This window comes from Bombina bombina, chromosome 2 (genome assembly GCF_027579735.1).
Source record: "Bombina bombina isolate aBomBom1 chromosome 2, aBomBom1.pri, whole genome shotgun sequence".
NCBI lineage: Eukaryota > Metazoa > Chordata > Amphibia > Anura > Bombinatoridae > Bombina > Bombina bombina.
The window spans coordinates 1,333,241,068-1,333,258,984 of record NC_069500.1 but is presented as its reverse complement, the minus strand read 5'-3'; the positions used below and the strand labels follow the sequence as shown (position 1 = coordinate 1,333,258,984).

Below are 17,917 nucleotides of genomic sequence, written 5' to 3'. Positions count from 1 at the left end.
TTCATACTGCGCAGTCTGGTAATGTAAATAAGCTTGATGATTTCTATCTTTCATTTCTTGCATGAAATGTGTGTATACAAATATCCCACATTACTTTTTTTCCCCCACTCCATGAAGGGACATGAAACCCAATCATTTTCTTTCATTATTCAGATAGAGAATACAATTTTTTTTTTTAAAGTTTCCATTATATTTCCTTCATCAAATTTGATGATCTTAAAGGGACACTGTAGTCAGAATTGTAATGGGTATCTCACATGAGTATACATGTTAAACAAGCTTTCTCTTGTTAAGTGTATTCAGTCCACGGATCATCCATTACTTATGGAATATATTCTCTTCCCAACAGGAAATTGCAAGAGGATCACCCAAGCAGAGCTGCTACATAGCTCCTCCCCTCACATGTCATATTCAGTCATTCTCTTGCAACTTAAAAGATAGGACGTTGTGAGAGGTCTCTGTGGTGTTTTTATACTTAGTTTATTTCTTCAATCAAAAGTTTGTTATTTTAAAATGACACCGGAGTGTGTTGTTTATTCTCAGGCAGTATTTGGAAGAAGAATCTGCCTGCGTTTTCTATGATCTTAGCGGCAGTAACTAAGATCCACTGGCTGTTCTCGCATATTCTGAGGAGTGAGGTAACTTTCAGAAAGGGAATAGCGTGCGGGGAACCCTGCAAACAAGGTATGTGCAGTAAATTATTTTTCTAAGGAATGGAATTGACTAAGAAAATACTGCTGATACCGATGTAATGTAAGTAAAAGCCTTTAATACTGTGAGAGCGACTGTTAGCAGGCTGGTTTAAATATATACAGTAAAGTAATTTTCTAAGGAATGGAATTTGACTGAGAAAATGCTATTAATACTGAAGTGATGTTATAAGCCTTAAATGCAGTAGGAAGACTGGTATCAGGCTTATCAATAGAGATACATGCTCATTAAAAAAGGGATGTTTAAAACGATTTTACTGGCATGTTTAATCGTTTTGTGAGGTACATTGGTGATAAAACTTGTTGGGGCATAAAATTTTTCCACATGGCTGACAATATTTCTGCATAGAAACAGTTAACTGAAACTCCCAATATTGTAATATTGAGTAGGAGGGGCCTATTTTAGCGCTCTTTTGACGCAGTAAAAAATTCAGGCTCTGTTTTCCTGCTTCCTCCTGCTTGACCCGGGTCGTCTCCAGACAGCTTAAGGGACTTCAAAAGTCATTTTGAGGGAGGTAATCAGTCACAGCAGACCTGTGACAGTGGTTTTTTGACTGTATTAAAAAACGTTTTTTTGCTTATAAAAACCGTTTGGGTTTTAAGGGGTTAATCATCCATTTGCAAGTGGGTGCAATGCTCTGCTAACTTAATACATTTACTGTGAAAATTTGTTTGCTATAACTGACTTGGTTCATTGTTATTTCAACTGTGACAGTTTTCTGTGCTTCTTAAAGGCACAGTAGCGTTTTTCTTTATTGCTTGTAAAATTATTTACAGTGTTTTCCAAGTCTGCTAGTCTTATTGCTAGTCTGTTTAAACATGTCTGACACAGATGAATCTGTTTGTTTACTATGTTTAAAGGCCACTGTGGAGCCCCACAGAAACATGTGTACTAAATGTATTGATTTCACTTTAAATAATAAAGGTCAGTCTTTATCTATAAAGGAATTATCACCAGACAACGAGGGGGAAGTTATGCCGACTAACTCTCCTCACGTGTCAGTACCTTCGCCTCCCGCTCAGGAGGCGCGTGATATTGTGGCGCCAAGTGCATCAGGGACGGCCATACAAATCACCTTACAGGACATGGCTAATATTATGAATAATACCCTGACAGAAGTATTATCTAAATTGAATTAAGAGGCAAGCGCGATTGCTCTAGGGTAAGAATAGAGCGCGCTGGTGCTACAAGAGCCATGTCCGATACTGCGTCACAGTTTGCAGAACATGAGGACGGAGAGCTTCATTCTGTAGGTGACGGATCTGATCCAGGGAAACCGGATTCAGAGATCTCTAATTTTAAATTTAAGCTTGAGAACCTCCGTGTATTGCTAGGGGAGGTTTTAGCGGCTCTGAATGACTGTAACACAGTTGCGATTCCAGAGAAATTATGTAGGCTGGATAGATACTATGCAGTACCGGTGTGTACCAACGTTTTTCCTATACCTAAAAGGCTTACAGAAATTATTAGCAAGGAGTGGGATAGACCTGGTGTGCCCTTTTCCCCACCTCCTATATTTAGAAAAATGTTTCCAATAGACGCCACTACACGGGACTTATGGCAGACGGTCCCTAAGGTGGAGGGAGCAGTTTCTACTTTAGCTAAGCGTACCACTATCCCGGTGGAGGACAGTTGTGCTTTTTCGGATCCAATGGATAAAAAATTGGAGGGTTACCTTAAGAAAATGTTTGTTCAACAAGGTTTTATCTTACAGCCCCTTGCATGCATTGCGCCTGTCACTGCTGCTGCGGCATTTTGGTTTGAGTCTCTAGAAGAGGCCATTCACTCAGCTCCATTGGATGAAATTATGGACAAGCTTAAAGCACTTAAGCTAGCTAATGCATTTGTTTCTGATGCCATTGTACATCTAACTAAACTAACGGCTAAGAATTCCGGTTTTGCCATTCAAGCGCGCAGAGCGTTATGGCTTAAATCCTGGTCAGCTGATGTGACTTCTAAATCTAAATTACTTAATATTCCTTTCAAGGGGCAAACCTTATTCGGGCCCGGCTTGAAATAAATTATCGCTGACATTACGGGAGGTAAGGGTCATACCCTTCCTCAGGACAAGGCCAAATCAAAGGCCAAACAGTCTAATTTTCGTGCCTTTCGAAACTTCAAGGCAGGAGCAACGTCAACTTCCTCCGCCCCAAAACAGGAAGGAACCGTTGCTCGTTACAGACAGGCCTGGAAAACTAACCAGTCCTGGAACAAGGGCAAGCAGGCCAGAAAACCTGCTACTGCCCCTAAGACAGCATGAAGGGATGGCCCCCTATCCGGAAACGGATCTAGTGGGGGGCAGACTTTCTCTCTTCGCCCAGGCGTGGGCAAGAGATGTCCAGGATCCCTGGGCGTTGGAGATCATATCTCAGGGATATCTTCTGGACTTCAAGGCTTCTCCTCCTCTAGGGAGATTTCATCTTTCAAGGTTATCAGAAAACCAAATAAAGAAAGAGGCATTCCTATGTTGCGTACAAGACCTCCTAGTAATGGGAGTGATCCACCCAGGTCCGCGGACGGAACAAGGACAGGGATTTTATTCAAATCTGTTCGTGGTTCCCAAGAAAGAGGGTACCTTCAGGCCAATTTTGGACCTAAAGATTTTAAACAAATTCCTAAGAGTTCCATCATTCAAAATGGAAACTATTCGGACTATCCTACCCATGATCCAAGAGGGTCAGTACATGACCACGGTGGATTTAAAGGATGCCTACTTTCACATACCGATTCACAAAGCTCATCATCGTTTCCTAAGATTTGCCTTCCTAGACAGGCATTACCAGTTTGTAGCTCTTCCCTTCGGGTTGGCTACGGCCCCGAGAATCTTTACAAAGGTGCTGGGCTCTCTTCTGGCGGTTCTAAGACCGCGAGGCATAGCGGTGGCTCCGTATCTAGACGACATCCTGATACAGGCGACAAGCTTGCAAATTGCCAAGTCTCATACAGAGATAGTTCTGGCATTTCTAAGGTCGCATGGGTGGAAGGTGAACGTGGAAAAGAGTTCTCTATCACCACTCACAAGAGTCTCCTTCCTAGGGACTCTGATAGATTCTGTAAAAATGAAAATTTACCTGACGGAGGCCAGGTTATCAAAACTCTTAAATGCTTGCCGGGTCCTTCATTCCATTCCACGCCCGTCAGTGGCTCAGTGCATGGAAGTAATCGGCTTAATGGTAGCGGCAATGGACATAGTGCCATTTGCGCGCCTGCATCTCAGACCGCTGCAATTATGCATGCTAAGTCAGTGGAATGGGGATTACTCAGATTTGTCCCCTCTACTAAATCTGGATCAAGAGACCAGAGATTCTCTTCTCTTGTGGTTATCTCGGGTCCATCTGTCCAGGGGCATGACCTTTCGCAGGCCAGATTGGACGATTGTAACAACAGATGCCAGCCTCCTAGGCTGGGGCGCAGTCTGGAATTCCCTGAAGGCTCAGGGATCCTGGACTCAGGAGGAGAAACTCCTCCCAATAAATATTCTGGAGCTAAGGGCAATATTCAACGCTCTTCTAGCTTGGCCTCAGCTAGCAACACTGAGGTTCATCAGATTTCAGTCGGACAACATCACGACTGTGGCTTATATCAACCATCAAGGGGGAACCAGGAGCTCCCTAGCGATGTTGGAAGTCTCAAAGATAATTCGCTGGGCAGAGTCTCATTCTTGCCACTTGTCAGCGATCCACATCCCAGGAGTGGAGAACTGGGAGGCGGACTTTCTAAGTCGTCAGACTTTTCATCCGGGGGAGTGGGAACTCCATCCGGAGGTATTTGCTCAACTGGTCCATCGTTGGGGCAAACCAGAACTGGATCTCATGGCGTCTCGCCAGAACGCCAAACTTCCTCTTTACGGTTCCAGGTCCAGGGACCCGGGAGTGAAGCTGATAGATACTCTAGCAGCTCCTTGGTTTTTCAACATGGCTTATGTGTTTCCACCGTTTCCTCTGCTCCCTCGACTGATTGCCAAGATCAAACAGGAGAGAGCATCGGTGATTCTGATAGCGCCTGCGTGGCCACGCAGGACCTGGTATGCAGACCTAGTGGTCATGTCGTCCTGTCCTCCTTGGACTCTACCTTTGAGGAAAGACCTTCTAACACAAGGTCCCTTCAATCATCCAAATCTAATTTCTCTGAGGCTGACTGCGTGGAGATTGAACGCTTGATCCTATCAAAGCGTGGCTTCTCCGAGTCAGTTATTGATACTTTGATACAGGCACGAAAGCCTGTTACCAGAAAAATCTACCATAAGATATGGCGTAAATAACTGTATTGGTGCGAATCCAAGATTTACTCGTGGAGTAAGGTTAGGATTCCGAGGATATTGTCTTTTCTCCAAGAGGGCTTGGAAAAAGGTTTATCAGCTAGTTCCTTAAAGGGACAGATTTCTGCTCTGTCTATTATTTTGCACAAGCGTCTGGCAGAAGTTCCAGAAGTCCAGGCCTTTTGTCAAGCTTTAGCTAGGATTAAGCCTGTATTTAAAGCTGTTGCTCCTCCGTGGAGCTTAAACTTGGTTCTTAAAGTTCTTCAAGGAGTTCCGTTTGAACCCCTTCATTCCGTTGATATTAAACTTTTGTCTTGGAAAGTTCTATTTTTGATGGCTATTTCCTCGGCTCGAAGAGTCTCGGAATTGTCTGCCTTACACTGTGATTCTCCTTATCTGATTTTCCATTCAGACAAGGTAGTTCTGCGTTCTAAACCTGGGTTTTTACCTAAGGTAGTCTCTAACAGGAATATCAATCAGGAGATTGTTGTTCCGTCATTATGTCCTAATCCTTCTTCAAGGAAGGAACGACTTTTGCATAATCTGGACGTAGTCCGTGCCCTGAAATTCTATTTACAGGCAACTAAAGATTTTCGTCAAACTTCTTCCCTGTTTGCCGTTTACTCTGGACAGAGGAGAGGTCAAAAAGCTTCGGCAACCTCTCTCTCCTTTTGGCTTCGTAGCATAATACGTTTAGCCTATGAGACTGCTGGACAGCAGCCCCCTGAAAGAATTACAGCTCATTCCACTAGAGCTGTGGCTTCCACCTGGGCCTTTAAGAATGAGGCCTCTGTTGAACAGATTTGCAAGGCTGCGACTTGGTCTTCACTTCACACTTTTTCAAAATTTTACAAATTTGACACTTTTGCTTCTTCGGAGGCTGTTTTTGGGAGAAAGGTTCTACAGGCAGTGGTTCCTTCCGTTTAAGTGCCTGCCTTGTCCCTCCCATCATCCGTGTACTTAGCTTTGGTATTGGTATCCCATAAGTAATGGATGATCCGTGGACTGAATACACTTAACAAGAGAAAACATCATTTATGCTTACCTGATAAATTTATTTCTCTTGTAGTGTATTCAGTCCACGGCCCACCCTGTCTTTTTAAGGCAGATCTAAATTTTAATTAATACTTCAGTCACCACTGCACCCTATGGTTCCTCCTTTCTCGTCTTGTTTTGGTCGAATGACTGAATATGACATGTGAGGGGAGGAGCTATGTAGCAGCTCTGCTTGGGTGATCCTCTTGCAATTTCCTGTTGGGAAGAGAATATATTCCATAAGTAATGGATGATCCGTGGACTGAATACACTACAAGAGAAATAAATTTATCAGGTAAGCATAAATTATGTTTTTTATAATGTGGATGCTGTATTAAATATGTACCGTTTAAAATAATAAATTTTTTGACAACTGCAATTGTAAGATGGCGACTCCGAGACGCATTGCACATGCGCGAGTTAGCGCAATGTCATCGGATACGTCACCATCTTATCTAATCGATTGAAATTATAAATGCGTTCTTTTTTTTCCTGTTGGCTATCATGTCGGCTTGAGTGCCGCAATATGCGCATGCGAGAGGAATAAAATGGTATTGCGCATGCGTTGAATCCGGATAATATAATTTAATTATATGCAAAAACAACACATCCGATTGGCGAGTTTCTTAGCCCTTAGACGGCCCACATTTGAGGGCTGGATGACGTGATGTCATGGGGATAAAATACGATTTTACTGCAAAAGGGAGCTTCGTTTCAAACAATAACAAGGTACATTACATTGCTATGATATTTTAAATGTAAAATGTTCCGTTTTAAACTGAAAAAAAAAGTTAGTAATCCTTTAATAGGTAGTGTGGACATGAGAGGAAATAGTGCTGCCATCTAGTGTGCTTGCTAATGTATAACGTTGCAAAACTGCTGCACTATAGTGCTGCAGAAACATGCACGCTCCTCAACTTACCTTTCTGCTCTTCAACAAACAAACAAGAAAATTTGTTAATATAAGTACATTGGGAAGTTGTTTAAAATTGTATGTTCTATCTAAATCACAAAGGAAAAATGTTGGGTTTTATATCCCCTTTAAAGGGGCAATAATATACCATTTCTGTTGTATTACTATGGTATAACAAAGCAACCAAGACGAACCATTTTTTTTATTTAAATTAAAGGGACAGTATATTCCAATTTTCATATAACTGCATGTAGTAGGTTAGTGGTTGATGAGGTTAGGTTGGGACAACCACTTTGAGGGGCTGGGAAAGCAGGAAGAGCAGAGCCCCCCCCCCCCCCCCTTGCATATGAAAAGACCCATTTCACAAGCATCTAAGACTTTGGTGCTTGGTGAGGAGTCTAAAAATCAAAACAATGTTTTTATTTAAAAATAAGCAGAAATATACATTATTACAAAAATACCCCCAGATGGGCTATATAAATGGATCATCTACAAAACATTTATGCAGAGAAAAAATTGGTGTACAGTGTTGCTTTAATGTTTTGTTTTTCTTTAGCCAAACTCCATCCACCTTTTGCCATATTTGGATGAGCCAATCTGGGCTTGAGTCTTCAGACAACAAAGCTATGGTCATTGTGTTAGCATAAAGTGAATAATTTGCAGCTGTTATCTGTTAAATCCAATTAGGGAACGTTATGTAGCAGACTGAATTTACAGCTCTAAGAATTTAAAAAATCCACAATTACACCAAAGGGGGCAAAATAATAAGTAATACTGTTGTTTTACTACAGATAACTATACATTTTATATTAAACTTTCAAGGTGTTTGCTGTCCCATTTAACTGCTTAAGCCAATATGATGTAGATCTGCTTAATGCGGTACAAAGCCCATCGTACCGCATAATAAATATCTATGTTGCAGCTTCAGAAAGCTCTAGCTGCTGTCTGCATATTGTAGCAGAGCATGATCGGTACTCCGTTACCACATGAAGGCAGATGCCAGATCGTTGGACAGTGACACTGTGTCACCGTCTAACGATCATCTGTCTGTGCTGGCAGGAGGTGTGGGAGGGGATGCAGATGGGTAGCCCAGAGGGAGTTAGAGGGGCCCTTCACTGCAGACATAAAATTGAAAGGAGTGGTAAGGATGGGGTGCTACACTAAAGAAAAGAGGTGTAATGGTGGGTGGATGGAATTCCCTATATAAAAATATCTATAAATTAGATATTGGCAGACATCTGCCCATTACAATAAGTGGAAGGGGGGGTTAGAGAGCTGTTTGGGAGGGTTGATGGAAGGATCACTACACTGCAGGATTTTTTTTATTTTTTTAATATAAAAAAAAGCCCTAAACTACATACTGGCAGACTGGGGGGGAGAGAGCTGTTTGGGAGGGATCACAGTGTGGGAGGTGTCAGGTGGGAGGGTAATCTGTACACTACAGCTTAAATTTAAAGTGATGGTAAACTCTGCCCTTTTTAAAATCAGATCTGGAATGTAAGCGCTATTTTAGATGAAGTTTAATTCATTAGCTTTAATGAAGATGCAGTATAACATGCTTTTTAATATAGATATGAAATTCAAATACTGCATGCTCCTCCGCCCACTTCAAAAGTAAAATTTTCTGTGAGCTAACAGATTGAATTGTTGTCCAATCATCGCTCTCCTCATATGGCACTTTTGTTGTAGCTAGAGCATTGATTGGAGAGTAATTCAATCATTTAGCTGACAGAAAAATTGACTTTTGAAGTGGGTGGTGTAACGTGGGGTATTTGAATTTCATATCTATATTAAAAACTTATAGCGCATCTTCATTACACATGATAAATAAAACTCCATCTAAAATAGCGCTTACATTCCAGATCTGATTTTAAAAAGGGGAGAGTTTACCATCACTTTAACTTTACAAGCTACGTGATTAACCCCTTCACTACCAGGAATTATAAAAGAATAGAATAACCAAAAACCAATGGCAAAGCCATGTATGTCTATTTCTGAACAAAGGGGATCCCAGAGAAGCTTTTACAACCATTGGAGTTATGATTGCACAAGCAGTATGTAAATAATTTCAGGGAGAAACCCAAAGTTTATTTTTATACAATCGCATTTGGGGTTGAAATGGTGGCATGAAATATACCAAAATGGGTCTAGGTCAATACTTTGGGTTGTCTACATAAAAAAAAAATAATAATAATAAATATGTCTATAAGATAGGGGGCGCCCTAATAGGTTAGCACTCAATAGGCTATGTGATGTGTTTGATAATATATATAGTGTACACCAAAAAGACACAATGTGAAAAGTATAAACTATTATCATATAATGTACTATTGAACATGGAATAAAAAAAATATATATAATAGAAATTCTTTTGAATGGTGAAATGAGATGATATTAAGGCAGCAATCTGTAGCGGACCCGACCTGGATCCAAGAGGGTAATCTATAAACGAGAGAAGAGACAGATGCGCCACATGGCCCAATATTTTTTGATCCACAAAGATTAAACAATCAGGTTGTGTTAAATTAGACTCACAATCTTAGGAGCACTCCAGTTAGTGCAATGGGAACAGTCTTGGATCTATAACAGTCACCCAGCAGACCGACCTCTTGGGGTGAGGATGGATAATCTGTAGTAAAACACAAGAGGACACAAAGGTGCCTATATGGCCTAGTACAGTCTTATACCAGGAGCAGTAGTATGTATGGTAAGATATATACTCACAAAAGGTAATGCATCTCCATTGATGCTATTCAAACAGGAAGGGATCAATACAGTCACCCAACAGACTATAACAAGGCTTCCACAGGAGGCAATCAGCAGAGGTCCAGTGGACCAATAAGGATCCAAATAAAACACAGTAGCAAGTGTTTGAGATAAAAAAGTATTAAACTTTACTGATAAAGGTTAAAATCAAGCGACGCGTTTCTCAGTCACAGACTGTTTCCTCAGGCATAATAAAATAGTTTACAAACACTTGCTACATATACCTAACCAAACCAATTAACATAATTGATATCACTTGTTGTGGGTGTGATCTATGACATCATAGGTATCCTAGTTACAAATCTGTTTTGACAACATAAGTAAACCCAATTTGTATATTTTAGATAAAACTAAACAAAATAAATACATATTATAGCATATAATGCACAAAGTAATCCTAAACCAATTTATACAGAATACATATAAAAACAATTTACATATCTTTTATATATGTAAAAAACAAATATCCATTTTGACTTGTGATAGATTGATTAGTCAGAAATAATCTCTATTTATATACCATGTGTAGGCAGAACATATGTAGATTACACACCTTAGTTGTTTCTATTAAATTTCTTGTTTTACTATTTCTTTTTATATAGCTAATCATTCATACAATGCCCCATTCAAATCCCTAGTTGCAAGGTAATACTCTTTTTCTGTTTGTCATTTTCATTCATTTTACAGGCATCTATATTTAAAATCGTATATTGTCCAACATATGGGTTTACAGGTACTCGTTTCTTACAATTTTATAATAAGAACTATTCCTACTAATGATTACATCATATAAAGATAAGATTTTAAGTTATTTTTGATCCAGATCACTTACTTTGTTTTATTGCAAAACGCCATTTGAGCTTCTGAATGGCGTGCATGTAGAGCTTGTGCGCATGTCAATAGCGTTACCATAGAAACCAGAAGACTCATTCGGCTCCGCGCTAGGCGCAAGTCAAAGCTGTTACATGATAGGATAGTGTTATTCTCTAACTCAGTGTAACAATTGGCTGTGTTCCATCTCAAAGCGTTAGTTTGTCTAATCTCTTGTCAATCGCGTTACCATAGGTGCAATGAGACCTATTCGGCTTGACACTAGATGTAAATAAAAGCTGTTACATGATAGGATAATGTTATCCTATGACTACGGGTAACTAGTGGCTGTGTTCCATCTCAGGGCATTAGTTTGTCTAATCGTTCTGTAAGTGGTATTAGAGCGGTAAAGTAATATGGCCAGAATCTACCTACATTTGATGAACACAATATTATGGTATGCCTATGATTATTTGTACCTAATAAATGATCAGCAATGTATATTTAATATAATAAAATGAAAATAATAAATAAATATACAATATATGCAGTCGTGACTTGATGGTATGTGTGATATGTGAGGATTATTAAATAAACTTCTTTTAATATGAAGGACTAGTGCCTAATTATAAACTAAATAAATCTTCCATGGGTGATATATTTAGTAGAGATTTGTGAAACCCCTCCCCAATATGTGTTTGACTATACGACTAAATATTAGTAATAATAAAATATGTGTATGTGAGAACGTTGGAGTGAACATATCTATAACATCAAGAGAAAATACCTCAAACATAGCCTATCTAAACATTGTGCTTTCTCACACAAAGGAAGTGCGAAAACATTATCTGTATTACCTATTGAACAAATCTCTCGAAATAGTCACAACCCTCTTCTCAATTTATGCCGTAGAGAGACCTACTGGATACATAAATTGCATTCTTTAGTACCAGATGGTCTAAATGAATGTGTGGCTCTAATACCACTTACAGAACGATTAGACAAACTAATGCCCTGAGATGGAACACAGCCACTAGTTACCCGTAGTCATAGGATAACATTATCCTATCATGTAACAGCTTTTATTTACATCTAGCGTCGAACCGAATAGGTCTCATTGCACCTATGGTAACGCGATTGACAAGAGATTAGACAAACTAACGCTTTGAGATGGAACACAGCCAATTGTTACACTGAGTTAGAGAATAACACTATCCTATCATGTAACAGCTTTGACGTGCGCCTAGCGTGGAGCCGAATGAGTCTTCTGGTTCCTATGGCGTTTTGCAATAAAACAAAGTAAGTGATCCGGATCAAAAATAACTTAAAATCTTATCTTTATATGATGTAATCATTAGTAGGAATAGTCCTTATTATAAAATTGTAAGAAACGAGTACCTGTAAACCCATATGTTGGACAATATACAGGGAGTGCAGAATTATTAGGCAAATGAGTATTTTGACCACATCCTCTTTATGCATGTTGTCTTACTCCAAGCTGTATAGGCTCGAAAGCCTACTACCAATTAATCATATTAGGTGATGTGCATCTCTGTAATGAGAAGGGGTGTGGTCTAATGACATCAACACCCTATATCAGGTGTGCATAATTATTAGGCAACTTCCTTTCCTTTGGCAAAATGGGTCAAAAGAAGGACTTGACAGGCTCAGAAAAGTAAAAAATAGTGAGATATCTTGCAGAGGGATGCAGCACTCTTAAAATTGCAAAGCTTCTGAAGCGTGATCATCGAACAATCAAGCGTTTCATTCAAAATAGTCAACAGGGTCGCGTGTGGAAAAACCAAGGCGCAAAATAACTGCCCATAAACTGAGAAAAGTCAAGCGTGCAGCTGCCAAGATGCCACTTGCCACCAGTTTGGCCATATTTCAGAGCTGCAACATCACTGGAGTGCCCAAAAGCACAAGGTGTGCAATACTCAGAGACATGGCCAAGGTAAGAAAGGCTGAAAGACGACCACCACTGAACAAGACACACAAGCTGAAACGTCAAGACTGGGCCAAGAAATATCTCAAGACTGATTTTTCTAAGGTTTTATGGACTGATGAAATGAGAGTGAGTCTTGATGGGCCAGATGGATGGGCCCGTGGCTGGATTGGTAAAGGGCAGAGAGCTCCAGTCCGACTCAGACGCCAGCAAGGTGGAGGTGGAGTACTGGTTTGGGCTGGTATCATCAAAGATGAGCTTGTGGGGCCTTTTCGGGTTGAGGATGGAGTCAAGCTCAACTCCCAGTCCTACTGCCAGTTTCTGGAAGACACCTTCTTCAAGCAGTGGTACAGGAAGAAGTCTGCATCCTTCAAGAAAAACATGATTTTCATGCAGGACAATGCTCCATCACACGCGTCCAAGTACTCCACAGCGTGGCTGGCAAGAAAGGGTATAAAAGAAGAAAATCTAATGACATGGCCTCCTTGTTCACCTGATCTGAACCCCATTGAGAACCTGTGGTCCATCATCAAATGTGAGATTTACAAGGAGGGAAAACAGTACACCTCTCTGAACAGTGTCTGGGAGGCTGTGGTTGCTGCTGCACGCAATGTTGATGGTGAACAGATCAAAACACTGACAGAATCCATTTATGGCAGGCTTTTGAGTGTCCTTGCAAAGAAAGGTGGCTATATTGGTCACTGATTTGTTTTTGTTTTGTTTTTGAATGTCAGAAATGTATATTTGTGAATGTTGAGATGTTATATTGGTTTCACTGGTAAAAATAAATAATTGAAATGGGTATATATTTGTTTTTTGTTAAGTTGCCTAATAATTATGCACAGTAATAGTCACCTGCACACACAGATATCCCCCTAAAATAGCTAAAACTAAAAACAAGCTAAAAACTACTTCCAAAAATATTCAGCTTTGATATTAATGAGTTTTTTGGGTTCATTGAGAACATGGTTGTTGTTCAATAATAAAATTAATCCTCAAAAATACAACTTGCCTAATAATTCTGCACTCCCTGTACGATTTTAAATATAGATGCCTGTAAAATGAATGAAAATGACAAACAGAAAAAGAGTATTACCTTGCAACTAGGGATCTGAATGGGGCATTGTATGAATGATTAGCTATATAAAAAGAAATAGTAAAACAAGAAATTTAATAGAAACAACTAAGGTGTGTAATCTACATATGTTCTGCCTACACATGGTATATAAATAGAGATTATTTCTGACTAATCAATCTATCACAAGTCAAAATGGATATTTGTTTTTTACATATATAAAAGATATGTAAATTGTTTTTATATGTTTTTTTGTTTCATTTTATCTAAAATATACAAATTGGGTTTACTTATGTTGTCAAAACAGATTTGTAACTAGGATACCTATGATGTCATAGATCACACCCACAACAAGTGATATCAATTATGTTAATTGGTTTGGTTAGGTATATGTAGCAAGTGTTTGTAAACTATTTTATTATGCCTGAGGAAACAGTCTGTGACTGAGAAACGCGTCGCTTGATTTTAACCTTTATCAGTAAAGTTTAATACTTTTTTATCTCAAACACTTGCTACTGTGTTTTATTTGGATCCTTACTGGTCCACTGGACCTCTGCTGATTGCCTCCTGTGGAAGCCTTGTTATAGTCTGTTGGGTGACTGTATTGATCCCTTCCTGTTTGAATAGCATCAATGGAGATGCATTACCTTTTGTGAGTATATATCTTACCATACATACTACTGCTCCTGGTATAAGACTGTACTAGGCCATATAGGCACCTTTGTGTCCTCTTGTGTTTTACTACAGATTATCCATCCTCACCCCAAGAGGTCGGTCTGCTGGGTGACTGTTATAGATCCCAGACTGTTCCCATTGCACTAACTGGAGTGCTCCTAAGATTGTGAGTCTAATTTAACACAACCTGATCGTTTAATCTTTGTGGATCAAACAATATTGGGCCATGTGGCGCATCTGTCTCTTCTCTCGTTTAATAATAAATATGTATATATATATATAATATATAAAGTTCAAAGTAGACTAGCACTCCAGAAATCCAATCACAAGTGCCCAGGGTGCAACAGATAGGCAATATAGAAATAAAGGAGAGTGCACTCGCCAGGACTTTTCAGAATTTTTATTCCAAATATGTGAACGTTTTCGGGGTATTAGCCCCTTCCTCAGACATACAAAAATATTTGTATGTCTGAGGAAGGGGCTAATCCCCCCGAAAACGTTCACATATTTGGAATAAAAATTCTGAAAAGTCCTGGCGAGTGCACTCTCCTTTATTTATATAATATATATATATATATATATAAAATTAGTTTTGACATGAAAAGAAAAGGCTCTATTTCTGTTAAAATGGAGCAATAGCAAAAATGCTAAAAATTATCCAGTATTTTTGGCAATTTCTTCTCTAAAATTCCTGGTAGTGAAGGGGTTAAAAGGACTTAAAAGTGCAAAAATAAAAATACTATTATTACACAAGTCAGCAACAGAGCAGCAATGCATTACTGGAAGCTAGCTGAATACATCTGATGAGAAAATCGCAAGACGCATATGTGTATAGCCACCAGTCAGCAGCTAGCTCCTATTAGTGCATCGGTGCTCCTAAGCCTACCTAGGTATACTTTTCAACAATGGATATCAATATAAAAAAGTAACTTTGATAAAAAAAGCAAATTGAAAAACGTCTCTTAAAATTGCATGGTCTCTCGTAAAGTGATTGTAAACTTTAATGAGTTAAAGCCCAGTATCAAAAAATACTCTTAAAAACAGGGGCTCTTTAATTCATTAAAGTTTACAAAGACGCTTATTTTTTTAAAAATACTTACTATTGCATTATGGTAAACATAACGCCGATCCTCCGCCCGGATCTCCTGCCTTCCTTAGCATATAGATGATGAATCCAGCTTTCGCCAATTGTTGCGTGCCCCCTTTGGCATCCAGAACGTGAGGCACACAACCTTTTGAAGGAAGCTGTGTTCGTCATCTATATGCTAAAGACAGCTGGAGATGCGGACTTAGGATCGGCGTTATGTTTACCATAATGCAATGGTAAGTGTTTTAAAAAAATAAGCGTCTTTGTAAACTTTAATGAATTAAAGTAACCCTTTTTTTTTTTTTTTTTTTTTTTTTAAATATACTTTTCTTTATTAACATTTTGTTGAATTACAAAGACATAAAAAGAAAAAGGAAGCATTTAACATATAAGTAATCCATAATTTGCTTGGATTGGTATTGTCCTTCAGCCCAGCAAAATATTTTGATTTAGGTGTGTCAGCTTGTAGCTTTTGAGGTTTTTCAATTCCGTTCTGTATACCAGAAACCACGACAGGTTTGTATATAGGTATTTCAATAAAGGAGAAGAGTGTGCATGGTTCGGTCTGGTTGTCTGTTCCTGGATATTTCATTAACATGAAAATCACCAATCCCCTGAGGTGGAATATGTAATTAACCTGAGTGGGCCGGCTGAACAAATTTAGTTTATGTGCATATGGACACTCGTATGACTAAAATATTATCAATAAACAAACAATAAGAACACTAATTGGATTAATAATCATAGTTCTCTATTACATGACATCACTGTTATAAATAACATGTCTACTAGCCTCCAGTGGTTCCTCCATTAGGGAGGCTTGTGAGAAAAGGGCAAGGTATAGTTCTACAACTATACACTTTGAGGATTAGTTATCTAAAATATGAAAGTAAGTTTCCCAGAGGAAATACATATCCTGAAAGAATGATTGTTTCCCTAACTTAAGGTAGTAAAATCGGTCTAAGAGTAAATTTGTATCTACTAGGGTTATCCATTCACTAACTGTAGGAAGTTGTACTGATTTCCAATGTCTTGGAATTAGCTGCTTAGCTGCGTTAAGCATTATTTGTAATAAATGTTTCCTGAGTTTGCATGTTATTTCGCTAGGATGATTGAGTAAAATTAACTCTGGATTAGGAGTCAGGTTTGAGTGTAAGACTTTGTTTATTTCTTTCATGTAATTGGCAAGAGTCCATGAGCTAGTGACCTATGGGATATACAATCCTACCAGGAGGGGCAAAGTTTCCCAAACCTCAAAATGCCTATAAATACACCCCTCACCACACCCACAATTCAGTTTTACAAACTTTGCCTCCTATGGAGGTGGTGAAGTAAGTTTGTGCTTGATTTTCTTCTGTGATATGCGCTTCTCAGCATTTTGAAGCACAATTCCTCTCAGAGTACAGCGAATGTCAGAGGGTTGTGAAGGGAGTATCACCTATTGAATGCAATGGTTTTCCTCACGGGAGATCTATTTCATAGGTTCTCTGTTATCGGTCGTAGAGATTCATCTCCTACCTCCCTTATTCAGATCGACGATATACTCTCATATTCCATTACCTCTACTGATAACTGTTTCAGTACTGGTTTGGCTATCTGCTATATGTGGATGGTTGTCTTTTGGTAAGTATGTTTTCATTACTTAAGACACTCTCAGCTATGTTTTGGCACTTTATGTAGTAATATAAAGTTCTAAATATATGTATTGTACTTCTATTTGCCATTAATCAGGTTTATGTATATTTCCTTTTGCAGACTGTTAGTTTCATATTTGGGAAAAGCATATTTAGGAAATATTTTTTCTTACCTGAGGTATAGTCCTTTTTTTTTCTTTATATTGACTGTTTTCTCATTAAATTTCGCTGGCAAAATTAGGCTTGCAAGGGCGTAAAATGCCGAAGTTTATCGCGTCATTCTTCAATTTTTTGGCATGAAGTTATGTTCGATGAAGCAAATTTGTCATTTCCGGCGTCTTAGTTGACGGCTAGTTCCTTGCACAAGGTTGCGTCTTCAATGACGCGAGTGTGTCATTTCCGAATGTTGTTAGCGCCAAAAAAATTTCAGTTACGTTGTGCGTCATACTTGGCGCCAAATATTTTCATTATTTAAAACCCCATTCCTATGTGCCTCTTGCTTTTTTCTATGTTAGAGGGCTATGCTGTTTGCATTTTTTCCCATTCCTGAAACTGCCATATAAGGAAATTGATAATTTTGCTTTATATATTGTTTTTTTCTCTTACATTTGCAAGATGTCTCAATCTGATCCTGTCTCAGAAACCACTGTTGGAACCCTGCTGCCTGATAACAGTTCTACCAAAGCTAAGTGCATTTGTTGTAGATTTGTGGAGATTATATCTCCAGCTGTGGTATGTAATAGTTGTCATGATAAGCTTTTACATGCAGAGAATGTGTCCATCAGTAATAGTACTATGCCTGTTGTTCCTTCCTTCAACATCTAATGTACAAGATTGTCAGTATATTTATAAAAATCTTCAGTAGTGCTCTCCAAATAATATATCAGTCTATGGCAGGGCTATAATACAATGCATTTAATAATTATCCTTTAAAATATAAACCCTCAATCAATATGCATCTACTAGAAACCATAAAATTAATATAAATATCTGAATTCTTTTATTTTG

General features: G+C 38.8%; 1 protein-coding gene across 1 annotated transcript in view; it reads left to right on the top strand.

Moving 5' to 3' along the window:
* The window catches only part of RNF4 (ring finger protein 4), a gene marked incomplete in the record, with an annotated part of 288,611 nt that overhangs the window by 8,086 nt on the left and 262,608 nt on the right, over positions 1 to 17,917 (top strand).